General features: G+C 41.7%; 1 pseudogene; it reads right to left on the minus strand.

Annotated features, from left to right (window-relative positions):
• Positions 1–6,128: 6,128 nt before the first annotated feature.
• LOC123724478 (pre-mRNA-splicing factor 18-like) lies at positions 6,129–18,832 on the minus strand (annotated as a pseudogene).
• Positions 18,833–20,826: the final 1,994 nt, after the last annotated feature.

Consider the following 20,826-nt stretch of genomic DNA (forward strand, 5'->3'; position numbering starts at 1 on the left):
ATAGGCTAGTGCTTTTGCTGTTCGTTAGCCCTACTCATCTTGTTGGCTGATGGAAAGTAAATGTGGACAGCTCTTCCAACATCTTATATATGCGCCTCATTATTCAATAAGGATGCGTGTAGTTGCGTCGTCGATGTGTCTGTCTTCACCTGTAGCTTGTGAGAAGGACTCGATCACGTGACGGGCATCGGCTAATAAGAATTGAGATATCTGAGAGAGCCATGTGAGTGAGAGATACTTGGCGCACACAGCCGGGAGAAGGGGAAATATAATTATTATATTCAGCCAAAAGGGCACAACAGCCACTACCCGCAAAAGGCATGGATTTTTTTTAGGAGGCATTACGGCCACACAAAGGGAATGCCACTGGGAAATTGAAGGCATTATCAAGTGTTTGTCAAATTGTAAATGAGAGACTGATGAAGTGTGAGCATCCTGTACAAAAAACAAAGCACAGCTCATGCCTTTCAGGCTACTTTTTTCAAATCATCATTAGTCATATCATGCAGTCTTAGAATGTATTAATAATCCAGCCCAATGTTTGTGTCACAACTATAGTTGCATAAATAACTCGAAATTAAGAATGTACAGTTGAAGTCGGAAGTTTACATACACTTAGGTTGGAGTCATTAAAACTCGTTTTTCAACCACTCCACAAATTTATTGTTAACAAACTATAGTTTTGGCAAGTCGGTTAGGACATCTACTTTGTGCATGACACAAGTAATTTTTCCAACAACTGTTTACAGACAGATTATTTCACTTATAATTCACTGTACCACAATTCCAGTGGGTCAGAAGTTTACTGTGCCTTTAAAAAGCTTGGAAAATTCCATAAAATGATATCATGGCTTTGGAAGCTTCTGATAGGCTAATTGACATCATTTGAGTCAATTGGAGGTGTACCTGTGGATGTATTTCAAGGCCTACCTTCAAACTCAGGGCGTCTTTGCTTGACATCATGGGAAAATCAAAAGAAATCAGCCAAGACCTCAGAAAAAAATTGTAGACCTCCACAAGTCTGGTTCATCCTTGGGAGCAATTTCCAAACGCCTGAAGGTACAACGTTCATCTGTACAAACAATAGTATGCAAGTATAAACACCATGGGACCACGCAGTCATCATACTGCTCAGGAAGGAGACGCGTTCTGTCTCCTAGAGATGAACGTACTTTGGTGCGAAAAGGGCAAATCAATCCCAGAACAGCAAAGGACCTTGTGAAGATGCTGGAGGAAACAGGCACAAAAGTATCTATATCCACAGTAAAACGAGTCCTATATCGACATAACCTGAAAGGCCGCTCAGCAAGGAAGAAGCCACTGCTCCAAAACCGCCATAAAAAAAGACAGACTACGGTTTGCTACTGCACATGGGGACTCTTACGTTCTCCCCTCGGGTGTAGCTCGTCTGAGGAGGAGACGTAAATGCCTGGGCCTAAACACACCAGGTAACACAGATGAAAGGGGAAGAAATGTGGGGTGCAATGAGCGATAAACAAATCAGACCACAACCAGAACTAAATTTTAACCCTCAGGGGATGTTTAGTGAATTATTTAAATAAACAATATAGAACACCCATAAATAATCAGTAAGAAACAAAACAACCACAACAAGGGAAGGTAAGAGAAGGGAATGTTTGGGATCGGGGTCCAAGTAATGAAAACAAACAAAAGGTCCCTCCTCTTCTATACACCTAATCCTTCCTAACACACTCTAAACCCTAACCCATTGTCCTACCTGGTTCCAAGAAAAATACATGGGTGACACCCGCCCCGGCTAACCTAGTGTATAAAACAATGGGTTATCTACGTGAGAATGTACACCCATGGGCAGATCTACCTTTTCCCTTCTCCAGGACCTAGGTAGGGTGGAGTGCCTCAGGAGGACAGGCTGAAACACAAAGAAATTAACGCAAATAATCAAACAAAAAACAAGTGTCCTCTCTCTCTCCCCCTCTCTCTTCTTCTCTTCTCACACGGCAAACAGATATCCTCTCTGTAATCAGCTACAGCCACGCCCACCATCGTTAGCCGCAACTCGGTACACCTGTAATGCCCAGGACACAAACACACTAACAGGGGAAAATGGGGAACAAGAAAAACGTAACACGTAACAGGGACAAAGATTGTACTTTTTGGAGAAATGTCCTCTGGTCTGATGAAACAAAAATAGAACTGTTTGGCCATAATGACCATCGTTATATTTGGAGGAAAAAGGGGGACGCTTGCAAGCCGAAAAATACCATCCCAACCGTGAAGATCGGGGGTGGCAGCATCATGTTGTGGGGGTGCTTTGCTGCAGGAGGGACTGGTGCACTTCACAAAATAGATGGCATCATGAGGAAGAAAATGATGTGGATATATTGATGCAACATCTCAAGACATCAGTCAGGAAGTTAAAGCTTGGTCACAAATGGTTCTTCCTAATGGACAATGACCCCAACATACTCCCAAAGTTGAGGCAAAATGGCTTAAGGACAACAAAGTCAAGGTATTGGAGTAGCCCTCACAAAGCCCTGACCTCAAACCTATAGAAAATGTGTGGGCAGAACTGAAAAAAGTGTGTATGAGCGAGGAGGCCTATAAACCTGACTCAGTTACAATAGCTCTGTCAGGAGGAATGGGCCAAAATTCACCCAACTTACTGTGGGAAGCTTGTGGAAAGCTACCCGAAACATTTAACCCAAGTTAAACAATTTAAAGGCAATGCTACCAAATACTATTTCAGTGTACGTAAACTTCTTACCCACTGGGAATGTGATGAGATAAATAAAAGCTGAAATAAATCAATCATTCTCTCTACTGTTATTCTGACATTTCATATTCTTAAAATAACGTGGTGATCCTATCTGACCTAAGACACAGAATTTTTACTAGGATTAAATGTCAGGAATTGTGAAACACTGAGTTTAAATGTATTTGGCTAAGGTGCATGTAAACTTCTCACTTCAACTATAGGTGGGCCGTTGTTTCTTTGTTAACCGCTCAACACAGAATAGCTGCATGTGTGTACTCCCTCAAATCGTTTGGAGAAAATATCCTTTCTATTTTATTCAGCTATGTTCAATTGCATTCTTTATACTATAAAATAATGCCATGGAATTCGAAACAAATCTTGTCTACTAAATGAACTAGTGTAGCCCACAGCCATATGGCAGAGCCAGATCAGGGCCTAACACAAGGACAAATATTCTGTTCTTCTTAAATAAATTACATTTTCTTCATATGATGTTTCTTTAGACCCGTCTAAAATAATTGATTTATTGTGATAGTATAGGCTATATAGTTTTTTGTAAATGTAGATGTTCCAAAGGTCTGCATCAGTGGCTTGTAGACTACACGTGAAAACCAGGAGATAAATGTGTTTATGTTAATTAATGGGCAATTACCTTGAGACCGGCAGTTATTTGCTTGACAATCAATGGCTGACAAAAATGTATGACTGCCACAGCCCTACGTGTAGGTACGTTATGTATGGCAGGACCAAATCAGAGAGATAAGTAGGAGCGAGTCCATGCAATGATTTGTATGTTAACAGTAAAAACTTGAAATCAGCCCTAGCCTTAACAGGAAACCAGTGTAGAGAAGCTAGCACTGGAGTAATATGATCAAATTTTTAAAATATTGGAATAATTTTGTGAAAAAAAAAACAAAGGCTGTGCAACGTAACACTTTATGTAAAGAATAAATGAAGGTAAAATAAATGTAACCATTTTTCAGAACTCCAAAGGGTGTGCGATGTATGTCCCTACCCTGTGAACATTCCAAAGGTTTTATAAGGTGTTTATGTCACATGGTCAAGGAGCTATTGAATTTTAAGTGATTATTTATATATATATATATATATATATATATATATATATATATATATATATATATTTTTTTTTTACATGTTGGAATCATTTTATTAAAAGCCAAATGCTGTGCCACATAAACTCTCTATGTAAGGAAGAAATTAAAGTCGAAATGAGGTTGCTACGTCATGTGATTGAAGAGCTATAGAAATTCTAAAGTTTCAAATATTTATATAAACTCATGTAAGTGCTTTTTGGGAAAACCAAAGGCTGTGCAATGTGTGTCCCTATCCTGTGAACAATATGAAGTTGGTTTGAGGTGCCTAGGTCATGTCATCGAAGAGCAATTGAATTGTAAGTGATTTTACAATTGAACACACACACAAATATTTGTATGAACATAACAAGATTCAACAACTGAGACATAAACTGAACAAGTTCCACAGACATGTAACTAACAGAAATGGAATAATGTGTCCCTGAACAAAGGGGGGGGGGGGTCAAAATCAAAAGTAAGATCAAAAGTAACAGTCAGTATCTGGTGTGACCACCAGTGGCATTAAGTACTGCAGTTCATCTCCTCCTCATGGACTGCACCAGATTTGCCCGTTCTTGCTGTGAGATGTTAACTCACTCTTCCACCAAGACACCTGCAAGTTCCCGGACATTTCTGGGGGGAATGGCCCTAGCCCTCACCCTCTGATCCAACAGGTCCCAGACGTGCTCAATGGGATTGAGATCCGGGCTCTTCGCTGGCCATGGCAGAACACTGACATTACTGTCTTGCAGGAAATCACGCACAGAACGAGCAGTATGGCTGGTGGCATTGTCATGCTGGAGGGTCATGTCAGGATGAGCATGCAGAAAGGGTACCACATGAGGGAAGAGGATGTCTTCCCTGTAACGCACAGCGTTGAGATTGCCTGCAATGACAACAAGCTCAGTCCGATGATGCTGTGACACATCGCCCCAGACCATGACGGACCCTCCACCTCCAAATCGATCCCGCTCCAGAGTAGTGGCTACGGTGTAACGCTCATTCCTTCGACGATAAACACGAATCCGACCATCACCCCTGGTGAGACAAAACCGCAACTCATCAGTGAAAAGCACTTTTTGCCAGTCCTGTCTGGTCCAGCGACGGTGGGTTTGTGCCCATAGGCGATGTTGTTGCCAGTGATGTCTGCTGAGGACCTGCCTTACAACAAGCCTACATGCCCTCAGTCCAGCCTCTCTCAGCCTATTGGGGACAGTCTGAGCACTGATGGAGGGATTGTGTGTTCCTGGTGTAACTCGGGCAGTTGCTGTTGCCATCCTGTACCTGTCCCGCAGGTGTGATGTTCGGATGTACCGATCCTGTGCAGGTGTTGTTACACGTGGTCTGCCACTGAGAGGACGATCAGCTGTCCGTCCTGTCTCCCTGTAGCGCTGATTCCATATGTGTATTTCATATTTTTAATGTCTTCACTATTATTCTACAATGTAGAAAATAGTAAAAATAAAGAAAAACCCTTGAATGAGTAGGTGTGTCAAATCTTTTGACTGGTATACATACATATATGTATAAAATGAATAATTTTATGAGAAAACGCAAGGGTGTGCAACATTTCTCTCCATGTTAGGAATAATGGACAATTGAAATGAGGTTGCTAAATCAAGCGGTTGAAGAGGTATTGACATTTCAATATTGTGATCATGCACTTTTTTGAAGGCCCCTAACTAGTTGCGTTGACGGTGCGCTAGGCTGCCAACACCATTGCGATGTGCGTATGAAACTCGGGTCGGAATGTGTCAAATAAGACCTGTGCAATGTTGCACTACTTTTTTTCCTTCATAGTCTCTCTAACCTGAGGTATGTAGCTCAAATCGTTTGCGAGCTATTGAAGTTTGAAGGTCCGAACGTCTTTAAAAACGTTTTTACATTTGCTGCGGAGTGGCGCAAAGGTCTAACATGTTGATTTTGTCCCCCCACACCAGATGCGATCAGGTCATGCAGGTTGAAATATCAAAACTAACTCTGAACCTACTATATTAATTTGGGGACAGGTCGAAAAGCATTAAACATGTATGGCAATTTAGCTAGCCGTTGTTAGATCATTTGCCCTGGGATATACATTTGGGTTGTTATTTTACCTGAAATGCCCAAGGTCCTCTACTCCTACAATTCATCCACAGATTAACAGTCAACCAAATTTGTTTCTCGTAATCTCTCCTCCTTCGGGTTTTTTCTTTGGACATTATATAGCAGTTGGCAACCAACTTTAAAGGTGCATTATGTTGGTGATGGAATGAGTAGAAGGGAGAGTCGGTCAAGGACTGATTCGGACAAGGCGCTAAATTATATGACAAGCGATAGTTTATTCAGAGTGAAGATATTTGGTACAGCGTGCACGGACTCGTTCCAGTAGCTCTGAGGGAGCCAGCGGAAGAGAGCCCCTAAAACAGTTTGTTTACATGTTTTATACAACACAGAAAGTAGGTTGAGTCTTGAAGTCCTGGTCCTCTGGTTGGCTCAGGTCCAGGTGTTGTCACCGTCGATTGGCTCCATCTGTTCATGCGTCTTCCTGCGATCTTGCGCAATGTTCTGATGATGTTGAGTTTCTATCAAAGCTCTAAATCTGGGTGTGAGTGCCTTGGATAAGCTATGGCATATATGTGTGTGTTCCTGTTTTCACAGGGTCGAGCATGCCAGACACTGTTGCTGTTATCACGAGATGGGGCCCCCGTAGGCTTGTGGTTGGGCCAGTTCCTGTTATGTGCTGCAAGTGGAAACATCAGTTTGCTTGTGTAAGCTGCATTGAGACATAACTAGTTGGTTAGTGGAAAACATGTGTAATAGCTGCAATTCATGGTAATAACGTTTGTTAGCTTGGTGCATGTTAGAGGCACACTAAGTAGAAAATCTTACAAATTCTTACAATTACCACAACTGACTGGAGCGTGAACCTCAATTCATCTTTCAATCACATGGGTATATGCTCCTAAAAACCAATGAGATGGGAGAGGCACGATTTGCGCCTGGCCACACAGACGTCCACGAGCAACGTTTGTTAACATGTGTAAATTTATCTTGCAACATTCACGCAGTGTCTGGTCAGCATGTAAAGATCTGCAGCAATGCGTTGCTCTGTAGACAGACAAGTGTATAATAAACATTGGCTCTGCTGTTGGCTTCTGGAGATTATAGATTAATCATTTTACAGCTGTATAGCAAACTTTGCCCTTCGTTTAAAATGGCGCTTCTCATTTAATGATCTTGTGCATTGCGACATTATAAAGCTAGGGAACATTTGCAGTTATCTAAAAGTTCCATCAAAATGTATTCTCTAAATAATATTACTTCTTAATAAAGGAATGAAAAGTGACTGACACCAAACACCCTTGAATTTAGATATATTTATTGCATTAATAAGAAGACAGTTTACCTTTCACACAGGTAAGATGTATACTTTGACAGGTTTCAACTGCTGTTTTCTCATTCTTGAATTTAAAGCTTATTTTTTCAAAGCTTTGCATAATAAAACTTACACATCATGGCCATTCTTACAAAGATATAGAACTAGCACACTGGAGAAAGACTAATCTTAGAAGGGATATTTACACGGCATGTTCGTTCATTTGAGTAACAAGGAAAATACTAACCTGTACACCCTAAAAAAAAAAGCAACCCAAAACAGTAAACAGTGGCAAAAGTGAGCCTCCAAATATACATGAACAGCTGGATCTCCATTGACAGGTATGTAGACAGAAGTACAGAGACTTCCTCAGCTGTTGTGACTTCCACAGACGTGATACCAATCCTGATCCTGTAAGACTACAAAGTATACAGGCATGCTTTCCATCCAACCCAACACTGGCGCACCTGATTCAACGTATTTTATGATCATCAAGACCATAATCAATTGAATTAGGTGCTGTAGTGCTAGGTTGAAACAAATGCCTGCGCACCCCAGGACTCTAAGACAAGGCTTGTTGACCACAGGTGTAGACGGTCAGTGTACTACAGGGCATTGTACTCCACGCACTTTGAGGGGTCTGTGGAGAAGTGTTTCTGGCAGATAGTCATCAACCTTTTCAGTCCCTGTTGAAGAGAGCAGACGTTAAGATATTTTCACAAGAAGGCTGAGCAGTCAGCTATCTTACTTCTGCTACTCTATTTGGGTTAACCCAGAGGTTAGGGGTCATCTTTGATCCAAGTTATATTCAGAGGTTAACCCAGAGGTCCTAACCTGGATGTATTTTCTCTGGGTCTCGTCGTTGAGGACGTGGGCCACGTGTTTGGAGAATATCTTCTCTCGCCCCGTACGGGCGTGGATGCCCACCATGGTCACCCGATGGGCCAGGGGGCATTACCAATGGCCATCTGCAGGTATGCATCGTTCGCCTGGAACAGACAAGCACAGTTTAAGGACAACTGCCCAATCTTAGTTTAGTTACATGACACACACTATTACCAATCATACTAAACACAAAACACCCAATATAAGTGACAACAGGTAGAAAACAAGTTCAATACCTTTACATATTCTCTCTGCAGCATGAATTTAATGATGTCTGTGATTGATTCTTTGATGTCTGCTGGCAAACTCTAAAAAAATAGAGAATGACAATAAACAAGACCATATCCACCACACTCATTTCACAGAGGGCAGTTCCCTGAGGTGAACACACCTTCTTGCGTAGTTTCCGGAATAGCGGTTTGAGGTAGGACTCAGTCTGTTTCTGGGTGGCGCTGGCCAGCTTGCCCTGGACGCTGCGCTTCACGTGGTCCTCTCGACCGTTCAGGTCCTTCGCCCAGACTCCCAGCAGGAACTACAGACCACAACAAACTATATCCACAACTGCCAAGAAACTACTGACCATAACACAACCATGTCAGCACACAAACATTATAATTTTTTTATATCTCCATCACAGCATTACAATAAATAATTACAACACTGGATAGAGATCACATCAGCAACTGTTGAATTAGTAAACAACTCTCCCTGAAGTAAAAAGCAGAGCATAACCCTCTCAGTCTCACCCTAAGGACTTTGTCGATGACATCCTGGTCCCCATTGTCATCTCCCGTTCCCAGAGATTTACCCAGAGCCTATAGGACAACAAATACCAAACAAGAGGACAAAGGGAATACAGTGTTCTTATGACGCATTGACACATAGGACTTTGTTTGGACTGTGGTAGAAGAGGGACATTCAGCACTTTTTATTTACAATTGTGGATTAAAATGTAGCCCTTCAACCCTGAGTTAAGGACAAATATAGTGGCTTTAGTGACTCCCCAGTCGCTGTGTACCTCCAACTCCTCGATGGTTGTGTCTGCCTCGTGTACTCTTAGGTCGAATTGTGTGTCCACCTCGCCTGGCTCCCCAGTGCCCCCTACGATCTCATTCAGGTACTGTGCATCAATCTTATCCATGGCTGCCTTCAGGTCATTCCTCAAACCCTGCCCAGAGAATACACAGTAACACAGGTGATCATCTTTACATCACAGGTTGTCAGTGCCCGAAAAGTCACATAATGTTCTGGGCTAGCATGTACACAACAGTACCAAGGACAATGAGAGGTGAGTGCTTAAAAGTCTGTGTCCATCACTTCTTTAACCTTACAAAAACAATATAAAACCCACCACAAAAACAAAGAGCAAGTTCGCACCACCACCCTGCCTCATAACAGTGACAGGATGTTACCTTGTTGACTTCGGAGCGAGAATCTCAATCTTCCTGAGCCTCTGGAAGGCCTCATAGTCTGACTCTGCAAACAGACGCACCGGTTCCCCTCGCTCCCTCAGCCGCCGGATCACCTGGACAAACAAACAAACAAGCACGTCTCCTCCCTGTTCATACCAAATGAACAGAACCCAGGAGGCTTGACACAATAAAACCAGCTCTGATTGGCCGACTCACCTCCTGCCGGGAGAGCGACATTGGCAGCTTCTCCTCAGTCAGCTCCAACTCTAACGTGCTATTGGATGAGGTGGAGGGATCAGCCTTCTCTTCTTTCTTCTCCATCTTTGAGATAACACAGAGGTAAAAGGGAGAGAGAGGGACATGGGTCAGTTTCCTGTTTTCACTGCTATAGTGTACCACAGTATGAGTCATAATAACCAGCATTCAAACAGGTTCCAATAATTTTTCCCAAAGGGGATTTTAGGAACACTTAAAATAAGGGCCGTTCATATAGGCTTAACCTGGCATGGAGTTTTGATAACCGTGTAAATCTTTCTTTGACAATGTGATTTATCTATTCACCTGTATTTACCTCCAAAAATGCTAATTAGGCTAGCATAAAGAGCTACAAATGCCATGATCTGGCTGAGACTGCCCAATCAAGGCAAAGGTAAATTAATCCAGAGATTCTAATATTAGCTAAATGTAGTACTGAATAAATTGGCGAAATTTCTTACATTTACAATTTTATGAACTGTCTTGTGCAAGTTTTAAATTGACACAATACCTGTTAGCAAAAGGTGTCAGCTGGAGATGACATGCAGAAGCTTGCAAGGATGTTGTTTTGCATGTCTACTTTGATGCTATTTAAAAATGCTAATTGAGTAAAGACTAATATATTGATAAATGGTTACATGGCTATCAAAACGTCACGCCAGGGTAAGGATACACAAAACACAGGGAATTTTAGAATAAGTTAAAATAAGCGCTATGAGAAAAATGAATAGTGGAAAAACGATTGGAACCATTTCCCTGTTTGACCGCTAGGTTTTATAAGTATTATGACACCTCCACTGTGGGGCTCTAGAGGCAAAACTCAGAGGTCTCCATTACTATTGGCTCTCACTAGAGATCTGTATATATAATGAAAAGGTGCTCATATCTCCGTCCTAACAATAGGAGTTGGCAGGAAGGCAGTCGACAAGCTTAGGTCCAAAATAAGCCCATAGAAACGCATTGGGCTTATTTTGGACAGGTTTTGGCGAGAGTGAAACCTCCTCTCTCTCAGCTGGCGAAATGTTTTATCATAATCATCCTCACAAACAGCTAAAATGCCAGCAGAAGCAGTAGAGCGTGCTCACTCCGTACTGTCATGCAGAGACATTATCTATTGCTACTGACTCACCTGGGACCAGCAGTCTCTTCCAAAGCAAACCAATGTCTCAAACCAATGTATGATGGTATACAAATCCATCATACCATTTCAAAGCAGCATGAACATAGGAAAAAAACTGTTGCATGTAGACCATCTTCATGGCTGTTAAAAATCATGTTTTAAAATGATTAAACCACTGCATAGCAATTTCATCTTTCAAATATACGTCGGGTTGGGTTGCAAAGGGTCAGAAACTTTCCGGAAATTTTCCATGGGAAATTAAGCCCGGGTATTTTGCTTAAATTCATTAAAGAAAGTTAGCCTATAACAGTGAACCTTTGTGGGATACACATAAGGCAATTCTAGGTCTTGTGGCATATTTTGGTTAAACTATCCCCAATTCAATAGATTTGCAACCCTCTGCATGCACAGTGCATTCTTCCATCACATGTACAGCTGATTCTCATGATCTTGCACACTAATGAGATGCTATTGAGCCCACACTACTACTGTCTGAGCCAAAGACTACATGCCTTTTGGTAAGTTTTGATTACAATACTGGGTGGTGTGAATATATTTTATAACATACATGATTTTTGTTAACTAGTAAATAGTAGCCTACAGCAAAGTGTGTTTAAATCATTTCTAACTTGTTAATTTCTGCTGATTAGTTTTTGCTACCATGTGGGTTTTAGCTTGCTTGAGCCTGCTAACTGAGTGTCAATTCACCGGTTTCCATACATGTTTCATTTTAAGACATTCATCTTACAAAAGGAGTTGTTTAACCTAACTGCTTAACTATTTATCTGTACAATTCCATGTATGTTGTTTTAAAAAAAAAAAAAAAATCTAATCTTTACAGGAAAATGCCACAGGCACTATCTGATGTGTGGAGACATTTCACTGCAGCTAATGTAGAAGGAAAAGCTGTGTACATTTGCAAATACTGTGCCAAATATGTGAAGAATGCAACAAAGATGCAGAATCTGGCAAAGTGCATAAAGTTCCCTCAGCGTTCACAACAAGCAACCTGACAAAAGTCCCTCTACTTCTGTTCGAGGTGAAAATGATGAATCAGCACCTTATCGGTAGCAACAGCTCATGGTCCTCCTGGAATCTGAAGTGTTTTTGACTCATTGGATGAACATAGTCAGAGAAATGCTGATGAATGCCTTGCATGCAACTGGTTCACCTCTGATGCTCACAGGCAATGTATATTGGAAGAGATTTCTGAATGTTCTTCACTCAGGATACACACCTCCAACAAGACATGCTTCATCTACTAATGTGCTGGATGCAGAGTTCAGAGTTCAAGTGAAAGTCAAGCAAATTAGAGAAAGCAGACTATTGCAATCATCTCTGATGGGTGGTCGAATGTTCGTGGGCAAGGAATAATTAACTACATCTCCACCCCTCAACCAGTATTCTACAAGAACACAGACACAAGGGACAACAGACACACCGGTCTCTACATTGCAGATGAGCTGAAGGCAGTCACCAATGACCTTGGACCACAGAAGGTATTTGCACTGGTGACAGACAATGCTGCGACCATGAAGGCTGCTTGGTCTAAAGTGGAGGAGTCCTACCCTCACATCACACCCATTGGCTGTGCTGCTCATGCACTGAATCTGCTCCTCAAGGACATCATGGCACTGAAAACAATGGATACACTCTACAAGAGAGCCAAGGAAATGGTTAGGTATGTGAAGGGTCATCAAGTTATAGCAGCAATCTACCTCATCAAGCAAAGAGAGAATAAGAACACCACATTGAAGCTGTCCGGCAACACCCGTTGGGGTGGTGTTGTCATCATGTTTGACAGTCTCCTGGAGGGGAAGGAGGCTCTCCAAGAAACGGCCATATCACAGTCTGCCGATATGGACAGCCCCATCAAGAGGATCCTCCTGGATTATGTATTTTGGGAGAGTGTGGTAAGCAGCCGGAAACCTATAGCAGTAGCCATTGCACGGATTGAGGGAGACAATGCCATCCTGTCTGATGTTCAGAATCTGCTTGCATATGTAAGAGAAGAAATCCATCCTGCCCTGCCCACTTCACTGTTGCTCCAAGCAGAGGAAACTGTAGTTCTGAAATACATCAAAAACGTGAAGACTTCTCTACCTGAAGCCCATACACGCCACAGTGTACATGTTGAACCCCAAGCATGCTGGCAAGAGTATCCTGTCTGATGAAAATATCAACAAGACCTATCTTGCCATCACTTCAGTGTCGTCTCGCCACCTTGGCCTGGATGAGAGCAAGGTTCTTGGCAGTCTGGCAAAGTGCACTTCCAAGCAAGAGCTTTGGGATGGAGATGTAATATGGCAGTCGTGCCAACATTCAGTTGGAAGTCGAAAGTTTACATACACCTTTGGTAAATACAGTTAACTCAGTTTCACAATTCCTGACATTTAATCCTAGTCAAAATGCACTGTCTTAGCTCAGTTAGGATCACCACTTTATTTTAAGAATGTGAAATGTCAGAATAGTAGAGAGAATGATTTATTTCAGCTTTTATTTCTATCATCACATTTCCAGTGGGCCAGAAGTTCACATACTCAATTAGTATTTGGTAGCATTGCCTATAAATTGCTTAACTTGGGTCAAACGTTTTGGGTAGCCTTCCACAAGGTTCCCACAATAAGTTGGGTGAATTTTGGCCCATTCCTCCTGACAGAGCTGGGGTAACCGAATCAGGTTTGTAGGCCTCCTCGCTCGCACACGCTTTTTCAGTTCGGCCCACAAATTTTCTATAGGATTGAGGTCAGGGCTTTGTGATGGCCACTCCAATACCTTGACTTTGTTGTCCTTAAGTAATTTTGCAACAACTTTGGAAGTATGCTTAGGGTCATTGTCCATTTGGAAGGCCCATTTGCGACCAAGCTTTAACTTCCTGACTGATGTCTTGAGATGTTGCTTCAATATATCTACATCATTTTTCTGCCTCATGATGCCATCTATTTTGTGAAGTGCACCAGTCCCTCCTGCAGCAAAGCACCCCCACAACATGATGCTGCCACCCCCGTGCTTCACGGTTGGGATGGTGTTCTTCAGCTTGCAAGCATCCCCCTTTTTCCTCCAAACATAACAATGGTCATTATGGCCAAACAGTTCTACTTTTGTTTCATCAGACAAGAGGACATTTCTCCAAAAAGTACTATCTTTGTCCCCATGTGCAGTTGCAAACTGTAGTCTGGCTTTCTTATGGCAGTTTTGGAGCAGTGGCTTCTTCCTTGCTGAGCGGCCTTTCAGGTTATGTCGATATAGGACTCGTTTTACTGTGGATATAGATACTTTTCTACCTGTTTCCTCCAGCATCTTCACAAGGTCCTTTGCTGTTGTTCTGGGATTGATTTGCCCTTTTCGCACCAACGTACGTTCATCTCTAGGAGACAGAACGCGTCTCCTTCCTAGGTGGTATGATGGCTGCGTGGTCCCATGGTGTTTATACTTGCATACTATTGTTTGTACAGATGAACGTTGTACCTTCAGGCGTTTGGAAATTGCTCCCAAGGAAGAACCAGACTTGTGGAGGTCTACAATTTTTTTTCTGATGTCTTGGCTGATTTCTTTTGATTTTCCCATGATGTCAAGCAAAGAGGCAGTGAGTTTGAAGGTAGGCCTTGAAATACATCCACAGGTACACCTCCAATTGACTCAAATTATGTCAATTAGCCTATCAGAAGCTTCTAAAGCCATGACATCATTTTCTGGAATTTTCCAAGCTGCTTAAAGGTACAGTCAACTCAGTTTTTATAAACTTCTGACCCACTGGAATTGTGATACAGTGAATTATAGGTGAAATAATCTGTCTGTTAACAATTGTTGGGAAAATTAGTAGATGTCCTAACTGACTTGCCAAAACTATAGTTTGTTAACAAGAAATTTGTGGAGTGGTTGAAAAACGAGTTTTAATGACTCCAACCTAAGTGTATGTAAACTTCCGACTTCAACTGTATCTCATCAGCCACCGGATGGAAGGGATTGAGGCTCTTTCTCCTGTTGCCTCCATGATCCTCCAAATCCCACCAACTACAGCCGCAACTGGTCCTTGTTTGGGAACACACACACACCAGGCTGACCAATACAAGGGTTGAAAAATTGGTGGCCACCCGGGCAAATTTGAGGCTTTTTGAGCCTGACAACGAGCCATCCTCAACAAGGTTGGAAAGTGACAGTGAATATGAGGCCTCAGAGTCTGATGTTCAAGAGGTGGACATGAGGAGGTCCAGGGAGAAGACATAGAAGCCTGAGAGGAAGTTTATTTTACAGATGTATGTTGAAAATGTTTTTTTGGGGGTAGGTGCGATGGATCATTGGGGATCATTCAACATTCCCTTTTGTTGTTCAGGGAAATTATCCCATGTGAAGAGTCAACTCATTTAATTAAAGTTCAATTCGTAACTAATTGTTTTTTATTTATATTGTTAGGATTTAATCATGTCTACTTATAAGATAAACCTTCTATGTTTGTCTCCATATGATATGGTAAATATATCCAATGCATTAATGTTAATTCCCATATATTCCCGTTAATTCCCACGGAAAGTTTCCACCTCTGAATATTCCCCAAAATGTGCAACCCTACTGATGGGTCATGCTTTTAGAAGCACATGCATCTCTTCACCTTAAGATTGTGTTTCTAGGAAGAGCACAATCAACAACAACAGAAAGTACACCACAAAAGCCCCCAAAATGCACAAAGAATCCAAGTCAGATGCAGGTGCTGCATTTGTAAGCTAAAACCCACTTTATAGGCACATTTAGAGCTGTATTAGTCAGCTGAATTGAAATGCAGTTCTCCCCACACATGAGCGATTCTCAAAATAAGGCAAAACCTGCAAACACAAAAAACAGGGAAAAAAACTGAAAGTTGTTTCTGCTACAAAGGCCCATATCAAACTCATTTGAAATATAAGAGGCAAAGCCTGATTAACCCAAAACTTAAAAAGCAAAAGGATAAACTGACAGAGCCTAAACTCATGCTCAACATGGCTATGTCCCAACTCTCCATTCCTTGCCCCCTCTCCTTCCAGACAACTGATCAGTGAAGGGACTGAATACAACCCACACATCCACCACTTAAATTCACAGGTTTAAGCAACATGACTGAAGCTCTAAGCCTATTGGAAGGATGGGTGGAGCAATCATAATGTATTTTTACACTGTGCTTACATTCAGGTAACATTGAAGCAGCCTGGAGGAAAGAACTAGGGAATGGGTTATTTTTGGACTGTATATAGCTAGCTTGCTGCTAGATACATTTCCTCCATATTTTAAACTCCTATCAAGTCCTTGCAGACAGGTAGAATTGAAGGGAAGAAGCAGCGGAAAGGGGAGCTTTGCAAGATTTTTGGGACACACCACTGCCTACGGTCGATCATCCTCGAGACATGCTCCCTGCCTTTGCTGTGCCATCATCCCCTACCTGTCTCTCAGGTGCCTCTTTCTGAACCTGCAGGGCAGCGTTCACAAGGTGGGAAGAGAGCACAGTCAACACAGGCTATGCAACATCAGAAAAACACTACCACACAACCCTGTAAGGGGTCTAGTCATAGGCTGCACTGAAACTCTGAAAACAAGTCACTGAGGGAAGAAAAAAAAAGTGGAGATTGAACAGACAGTGCAGAGATAGGAAGGGGAGGAGGAAGGGAATGGAAGAAGGTGGCAGACAGAGAGGAAAGGAGAATCTCGAAACAAGGAGTAAGATGAAGGGCACAAGGGAGAGAGAATAAGAGAGAACAGACAATGGGCTATAACTAGCCTTTGATCATGACTCGCAGTTCTATTACATTACACATAACAGTCATTGGATGAAGGCGTCTTCTGTACAGGGGAGGTTTGTTAAGAGCCTCGGCGCTCAGTCTGAACATTACCACGCATCGCTTGCGGTACGGTTTTAGAATAAGAAGGACCTTATCTTTCATCTCAGTGAGACATTTTCAAAAAACAAAACTGATACTTTTATAGGGTTAGGGTTCCCACATGGCCATATTTCCATGTTACAGCACTTGTTTACAGAAAACAGACAAGACAGAGGGACTACATCGGCGTCTCCGAACACCTGTGTGTAAACAGAAGGCGGCCACAAACGTGTTGTCACTGAAAAATACTGTCGGTGGCAACTGTTAAAACCGTCTCAAAACAGCACAGTAAGTGCATTTTGATGTGATATGAAAGTAGAGGGATTTGTGTTCCTAGAACCGTACTAAATCACATTTAGATTGAGAAAATGAATAACTAAGGAAGAATTTCACTTCTCTCATTGACTTAATCCAGCAGCATATCACCCTGCATCCCAATGCTGGCTTTCCTCTGAAGCTAAGCAGGTTTGATCCTGGATGGGAGACCAGATGCTGCTGGAAGTGGTGTTGGAGGGCCAGTAGGAGGCACTCTTTCCTCTGGTCTAAAACAATAATATCCCAACGCCCTAGGGCAGTGATTGGGGACATTGCCCTGTGTAGGGTGCCGTCTTTCGACGGGGCATTTAACAGGTGTCCTGACTCTCTGTGGTCACTAAAGTTCCCATAACATTTATCAAAGTAGGGGTGATAACCCCGGTGTCCTGGCTAAATTCCCAATCTGGCCCTCATACCATCATGGCCACCTAATCATCCCCAGCTTCCAATTGGCTCATTCATCCCCTGTAACTATTCTCCAGGTCATTGATGTAAATGAGAACGTGTTCTCAGTCAACTTACCTGGTAAGTATTATTATTTTTATTGTTTTTTACTTCAAATCCCAAACCCCGGAATGATCTACTAAAGGCATGCTTCCGTTCGGCTGGCGAAGTCAACTAGGAGAACCAAACAAGTGTGCTCGCATACTCCTTTAAGACCTTGTGCTTTTCCCCCCCTCATTTTTCAAATACTACTGTTTGTCCATTTTGAGACACCGTAGCCAGTACACACTTCCATAAAATAATCTGAATTAAACAAAGATAAGTAAATTAATGACTTATTGAGTTTTTGCCAAAGAATACCTTAGCCACACAATTGTACTTCAAGACATTTGGTGCACTATTTCTCAATGAAAACAATTGGCATGAAAATGAGTAGTCCCTCATTGAATGACAGACTTCCCTGAAGAATCTCTACTGTTGACCAATCACCGACGAAGTGGCGTAGACTTCGGGTTGCGTCAACAACAACAAAAAAGTCTCCAAAGTCTAAAACGTCATAATATATGTACGAGCTCTTCCGGCTGGAAAGCATGCATACACCTTTCTTTAGTCTCCTTCACAAGCTTTCCCTGAAATCTCGCCTCTAGGTTTAGAAACGCTGTTAAAAAAATATTTAAAAATAGAAACGCTGTGATATTACCTTGTAGCCACATCTTTCGAAATACTCATCTTCTTCTTTTCGGGCAAGATCGGATCGTTTGAAGTATTTCTTTGAATCCTGTGAATAGATTCATTAACACCGCATGTCAACAATAAGATGCAACGAAGGCAACATTTTAATCTCACAAGTAAAAAATAATACTTAGCTAACTAACGTAGTTGAGCTCTTGAAACTAAGCGAAGATAACGTTAGATGGCGCACGCATGCCGCTAACCTTAGAGCCATATAGCTCTTAATTGTATCATGACGCAGGCTCACCCAACTTGTACTTTAAGCTAACGTTGGCTAGCTAGTTACTATTTTGAGTAAAAATGATATTAAACGTTCCCTTGCCCACGCCAAGCAACCTAGCTAGTTATCCTAGCCTAGCTAACTTAAAGCAACTCTAGCTAGCTCAATTTAGCTAGCTGACTAGTAAACATACTAGCTAGCAGTAACTCACATCAATAAGATCTTTGTCTACAATTAGTTTTCTCTTCCTCGCGATTTCAGCTTTTAAGAAATCCATATTAATGATCAAATATGTCGTTATTTCTTTAGTCTTCACAGTTGAAATGTATAGACCAGATCAGCTGTTTGGGAAAATGCTGGAAACAATCTGACCCGGACGTGAATAAGATTTCCTTCAACGTGAATACACACGTCATGGCGTTCAAAATAAAAGTTATTGGACTAAGGTGGTGTTATTAAGGATGACCAAAAATGAATCGCTAAATACTGTAGCAATTCTTTACAGAAAATGGTATAGCTCTACGTACTGTCAGGAATCCACAGATGTTTTTTGACTCACTGAATAATGTTAACTCTATCAGTGATATAGAATCTAAACAGTGTGATGAACCCATCAAAGTTGAAGATATTATACAGTTTATCAAACATCTAAAGAATAATAAATCATCAGGTGTTGATGGAATTACATCAGAATTTTACAAATTATTTTCTGAACAAGTAGCTCCCTTCCTATTTGAAGTCTTTTTAGAGAATATTAAAAACAATGATCTCCCTCCTACAATGAGTCAGGGGTTAATAACACTGATACCTAAGCCCAAAAAATAAGTGCTGCTCATCGATAACTGGCGTCCAATTTGTCTTCTTAATAATGACTATAAGATATTAGCCTTACTACTTGCAAAAAGTATCAAAGAAGTCCTAGATGCAATCATTGATGAAACACAGTCTGGATTTTTGAGGAACAGACATATTTCTAACAATGTCAGACTAGTATTAGACATACTTGACTACTCAGACCTAATAACCGAGGATAGCTTCATATTATTTTTAGATTTTTATAAAGCATTTGACACAGTACAGCATCAGTTCCTCTTCCACTCCCTTGAGAGACTTGGCTTTGGGGATTTCTTCTGTAAGGCTATTAAGACTCTCTATACAAATGGTAACAGCTCTATCAAATTGAAATATGGCACCTCACCTAGATTTGAGTTAAAGAGAGGAATTAGGCAAGGTTGTCCTATCTCTCTATACCTGTTTTTATTAATCACCCAACTTCTTACAAATTCTTTAAATAATAGTCCTGTACAAGGTATTTCCATAGCTGGTAAAGAAATTATTATTATTATTAATTCCCATGTCGATCGATGTGATACAATCCTTTTCTTAAGCATCTGGTCTATATCTTAACATTAGTAAATGTGAACTCATGGCTGTCAAAGATTGTGTGATACCTTCATATTATGGTATTCCAGTAAAAGAAGAACTTACATATTTAGGCATAACCATTATAAAGGATCAGAAGTCTAGAGGCTTACTACATTTTAACCCTCTTATTAAAAAACCCAGAAGAAGCTAAATCAATGGCTACAGAGGGACTTATCTTTATAAGGTCCCACAGTTGACAGTGCATGTCAGAGAACAAAATAAAGCCATGAGGTCGAAGGAATTTAATCAACTTTATTTATTTATTTTTACATCAGCCGATGTCACAAAGTGCTGTACAGAAACCCAGCCTAAAACCCCAAACAATGCAGATGTAGAAGCACAGTGGCTAGGAAAAACTCCATAGAAAGGCCAGAACCTAGGAAGAAATCTAAAGAGGAACCAAGTTCTGAGGGGAGGCCAGTACTCTTCTGGCTGGTCCGGGTGGAGATTATAACAGAACATGGCCAAGATGTTCAAACATTCATAGATGACCAGCAGGGTCAGATAATAATAATCACAGTGGTTGTAGAGGGTGCAACAGGTCAGCACCTCAGGAGTAAATGTCAGTTGGCTTTCCATAGCCAATCATTCAGAGTTAGAGACAGCAGGTGTGGTAGAGAGAGAGTACAAAACAGCAGGTCCGGGACAAGGTAGCACGTCCAGTAAACAGGTCAGGGTTCCATAGCCGCTGCCAGAACATTTGAAACTGGAGCAGCAGCATGACCAGGTGGACTGGGGACAGCAAGGAGTCATCAGTCCATTGTCCGTAGCGCTCCGAGACAGGATTGTGTCGAGGCACAGATCTGGGGAAGGGTACCAAAACATTTCTGCAGCATTGAAGTTCCCTAAGAACACAGTGACCTCCATCATTCTTAAATGGAAGAAGTTTGGAACCACCAAGACTCTTCCTAGAGCTGGCCACCCGGCCAAACTGAGCAATCGGGGGAGAAGGGCCTTGGTCAGGAAGGTGACCTAGAACCCAA

This window comes from Salmo salar, chromosome ssa10 (assembly GCF_905237065.1).
Source record: "Salmo salar chromosome ssa10, Ssal_v3.1, whole genome shotgun sequence".
Classification (NCBI taxonomy): Eukaryota; Metazoa; Chordata; class Actinopteri; order Salmoniformes; family Salmonidae; genus Salmo; species Salmo salar.